Here is a 5,486-nt window from a genome sequence, read left to right on the forward strand (position 1 = left end):
CCATCTTCCATGCCAGCGGGCCTCAAAAGAAAGCTGAGGTAGCAATCCTTATATCACATAAATTAGATTTTAAACTAAAGTCTGTAGTTAGAGACACAGAAAGACACTATATCATTCTTAAAGTGTCTATCTAACAAGAAGATCTAACGATTGTAAATATCTATGCCCCCAACATGGGAGCAGCCATCTACATAAGCCAACTGTTCACCAAAATAAAGAGTCATATTGATAACAATACATTAATTGTAGGAGACCTCAATACTCCACTCTCAGCAATGGACAAATCACCTAAGCAGAAAATCAACAAGGAAACAAGACTTTTGAATGACACACTGGACAAGATGGACCTCATAGATATATACAGAACATTCAACCCTAAAACAACAGAATACTCATTCTTCTCCAGTGCACATGGAACTTTCTCCAGAATAGACCACATACTGGGTGACAAATCAGGTCTCAACCAATACCAAAACATTGAGATTATTCCCTGCATATTCTCAGACCACAGAGCTTTAAAACTGGAACTCAATTACAAGAAAAAATTTGGCAGAGATTCAAACACTTGGAAGCTAAAGACCACTCTGCTCAAGAATGTTTGGGTCAACCAGGAAATCAAAGAAGAACTTAAACAATTCATGGAAACCAATGAGAATGAAAACACATCGGTCCAAAACCTATGGGATACTCCAAAGGCGGTCCTAAGGGGGAAATACATAGCCATCCAAGCCTCACCCAAAAAAATAGAAAAATCCCGAATTCACCAACTAACCCTACACCTTAAAGAACTAGAGAAATAGCAACAATCGATGCCTCAGCCACGCATTAGAAGAGAAATAATTAAGAGTAGAGCAGAGAGCAATGAATTAGAAGCCAGAAACTCAGTAGATCAGATCAACAAAACTAGAAGTTGGTTCTTTGACAGAATTAATAAGATCGATAAACCACTGGCCAGATTTATCCAAAAGAAAAGAGAAAGGACCTAAATTAATAAAATGTTGAATGAAAGGGGAGAGATCATGACTAACACCAAGGAAATAGAAACTATTATTAGAAATTATTATCAATAACTCTATGCCAATAAACTGAGCAATCTGGAAGAAATGGATGCCTTCCTGGAAACCTATAAGCCGCCAAGACTGAAACAGGAAGAAATTGACAACCTGAATAGGCCAATAACCAGTAACGAGATTGAAGAAGTGATCCAAAACCTCCCAAAAAGCAAGATTCCAGGGCCTGATGGATTCCCTGGGGAATTCTACCAAACATTCAAAGAAGAAATAATACCTATTCTACTGAAGCTGTTTCAAAAAATAGAAACAGAAAGAAAACTTCCAGATTCATTCTATGAGGCCAACATTACCTTATTCCCCAAACCAGGCAAAGACCCCATCAAAAAGGAGAATTTCAGACCGATATCCCTGATGAATATGGATTCCAAGATTCTCCACAAAATCCTAGCTAATAGGATCCAACAATACATTAAAAGGATCATCCACCACGACCAAGTGGGATTTATACCCAGGATGCAAGGGTGGTTCAACATTTGCAAATCAATCAATGTGATAGAACTCATTAATAAGCGGAGGGAGAAGAACCATATGGTCCTCTCAATTGATGCAGAGAAAGCATTTGACAAAATCCAGCATCCTTTCCTGATTAAAACTCTTCAGAGTATAGGGATAGAGGGAATATTCCTCAAGTTCATAAAATCCATCTATGAAAAACCCACAGCGAATATCATCCTCAATGTGGAAAAGCTGAGAGCCTTTCCCTTAAGATCAGGAATACATCAAGAAGGCCAACTCTCGCCACTATTGTTTAACATAGTACTTGAAGTCCTAGCAACAACAATCAGACAACAAAAAGAAATAAAAGGTATTCAAAGTGGCAAAGAAAAAGTTAAACCCTTTTCACTTTTTGGCAGATAACATGATAATTTATGTGGAACACCCAAAAGTCTCCACCCCCAAATTACTAGAACTCATCCAGCAATTCAGTAATGTGGCAGGATACAAAACCAATGTGCAGAAATCAGTTGTTTTCTAATACAATAACAATGCAACTGTAGAAAGTGAAATTAGAGAAATGATTCCATTTATAATAGCACCGGAAACCATAAGATATCTCAGAATAAACCTAACCAAAGAGGTAAAAGTTCTATATTTTATGAACTACAGAACACTCATGAACGAAATTGAAGAAGACACAAAACGATGGAAAAATATTCCATGCTCATGGATCGGCAGAATAAACATTGTTAAAATGTCTATGCTACCCAGAGCAATCTATACTTTCAATGCCATCCCGATCAAAATTCCAATGATATTTTTCAAAGTGCTGGAACAAACAATCTTAAAATTTGTATGGAATCAGAAAAGACCCCGAATCGCCAAGGAAATGTTGAAAAAGAAAACAAAGCTGGGGGCATCATGTTGCCCGATTTCAAGCTATGTTACAAAGCTGTGATCACCAAGACAGTATGGTACTGGCACAAAAAGAGACATATAGACCAATGGAACAGAATAGAGAACCCAGACATGTACCCTCAACTCTATGGTCAAATAATCTTTGACAGAGCAGGAAAAAACATGCAATGGAAAAAAGACAGTCTCTTCAATAAATGGTGCTGGGAAAGTTGGACAGCCACATGCAGAAGAATGAAACTCGACCATTCTCTAACACCATTCACAAAGATAAACTCAAAATGGATGAAAGACCTCAATGTGAGACAGGAATCCATCAAAATCCTAGAGGAGAACATAGGCAGTAACCTCTTTGACATCAACCACAGCAACTTCTTTCAAGATACCTCTCCAAAACCTAGTGAAACAAAAGCAAAAATGAACTTTTGGGACTTCATCAAGATCAAAAGCTTCTGCACAGCAAAGGAAACAGTCAACAAAACAAAGAGGCACCCCACAGAATGTCAGAAGATATTTGCAAATGACACTACAGATAAAAGGCTGGTATCCAAGATCTATAAAGAACTTCTCAAACTCAACACCCAAAGAACAAATAATCAAATCAAAAATGGGCAGAAGACATGAACTGACACTTCTCCAAAGAAGACATACAAACAGTTAACAGACACATGAAAAAATGTTCATCATCATTAGCCATCAGGGGAATTCAAATCAAAACCATGTTGTGATACCACCTTACACCAGGTAGAATGGCAAAAATGGACAGGGAAAGAAACTAAAAATGTAGGAGAGGCTTTGGATAAAGCGGAACCCTCTTACACTGTTGGTGGGAAGGCAAGTTGGTACAGCCACTTTGGAAACCCATGTGGAAGTTCCTCAAAAAATTAAAAATAGAGCTACCCTATGACCCAGCAATCGCACTCCTGGGTATTTACCCCATAGACACAAATGTAGTGAAAAGAAGGGCCATATGCACCCCAATGTTCATAGCAGCAATGTCCGCAATAGCCAAACTGTGGAAAGAGCCGAGATGCCCTTCAACAGATGAATGGATAAAGAAGATATGGTCCATATATACAATTGAATATTACTCAGCCATCAGAACGGATGAATACCCAACCTTTACATCAACATGGATGGGACTGGAGGAGATTATGCTAAGTGAAATAAGTCAAGCAGAGAAAGTCAATTATCATATGGTTTCACTTATTTGTGGAACATAAGTAGCATGGAGGACATTAGGAGAAGGGAGGGAAAAATGAAGGGGGGTGGAAATCGGGGGAGAGATGAACCATGAGAGATTATGGACTCTGAGAAACAAACAGGGTTTTAAAGGGGTTTGGGGAAGGGGGAGTGGTTAGCCAGGTGATAGGTATTAAGGAGGGTGCGTACTGCATGGAGCACTGGGTGTTATATGAAAACAATGGATCATGGATCACCACATCAAACATTAACGATGTAATGTATGGTGACTAACATAACTTAATGGAAAAAAAAAAGCATGTACTTATTTCCATTTTGTTAATTATTTTTTGGCTGTTTTTATAATTCCTCCCTTCTTTTTCTTTTTTTTCTTCCTTGAATATATAATGCATTTCTTTAGTGTTATGGTTAGATTCTTTTCTCAATTTTGTTTATGCATGTAATGTAAGTTTTTGCTTTGGACTTACCATCAGTGTCACATATATCAATCTATGTATAAAACAGTATATTTTAGGTTGATATAAGTTTAAACGTGAACACATTCCAAAACTAAACATTTTTCTCCCCAGGAATTCCAGAGAGTTTCAAATAAAATAAACCCAAAGAGACTCACACTGACACATTATTATTAAAATGTCAAAAGTTAAAGCTAAAGAGGAATCATAAAAGCAGCAAGAGAAAAGCAACTTTTTGCATACAAGGGAAACCCTATAGACCATCAGAATAATTTTCAGCAGACATTTTGCCGGCCAGATGGAATGGCATGACATATCAAAGTACTGAAAGGAACAAACGTCCAACCAAGAATCCTCTACCTGGCAAGCTTATCAATCAGAATTGAAGAGGATGTAAAGAGATTTCCAGATAAACAAAAGCTAAAAGAATTAATCACCACTAAACCTGCCTTACAAGAAATGTTAAGGGACTTTTTCTAAGCTGAGAGTGAATGGCACTAATTAAGTAGAAAAAGAAAACATATGAAAGTAAAAATCTGACTGGAAAAGGCAAATATATAGTAAAAGTAGTGGACAGATCATTTATAAAGCTACTATGAAGGTTAAAGGACAAACATAGTAAAATTAAAATAACAATAGTTAACAGATACATTAAATTTGTAAAAAGTTAAAATGTGACATCAAAAATCAAAGATTAAAAAAAGAATCCTAGGATTGCCTGAGTAGCTCAGTGGGTTAAGCGTCTAACTCTTGATTTGGTTCAGGTCATGATCTCAGGGTTGTGAGATCGAGCCCTGAATAGCGCTCCATGCTCAGCAGGGAGTCTCTTTCTCTCTCTCTCTCTCCCCCTCTTGCTCTGACCCTTCCACAGCTCGTGCTCTCTCTCTCTCCCTAATATATATATATAAATAAAAATCTTTAAAAAAAGGACTCCACCCCCAAATTACTAGAACTCATCCAGCAATTCAGTAATGTGGCAGGATACAAAACCAATGTGCAGAAATCAGTTGCTTTCTTATACACTAACAATGCAACTGTAGAAAGAAAACGATTCCATTTACAATAGCACCAAGCACCATAAGATACCTCAGAATAAACCTAACTAAAGAGGTAAAGGATCTATACCCTAGGAACTACAGAACACTCATGAAAGAAATTGAAGGAGACACAAAAAGATGGAAAAATATCCCATGCTCATGGATCGGGAGAATAAACATTGTTAAAATGTCTGTGCTACCCAGAACAATCTAGACATTCAGTGCCATCCCAATCAAATTTCCAATGACATTTTTCAAAGTGCTAGAACAAACAATCCTAAAATTTGTATGGAATCAGAAAAGACCCCAAATCACAAAGGAAATGTTGAAAAAGAAAAACAAAGCTGGGGGCATCACGTTGCCTG

The sequence above is a fragment of the Phoca vitulina genome, unplaced genomic scaffold, assembly GCF_004348235.1.
Source record: "Phoca vitulina isolate PV1807 unplaced genomic scaffold, GSC_HSeal_1.0 scaffold114, whole genome shotgun sequence".
Classification (NCBI taxonomy): Eukaryota; Metazoa; Chordata; class Mammalia; order Carnivora; family Phocidae; genus Phoca; species Phoca vitulina.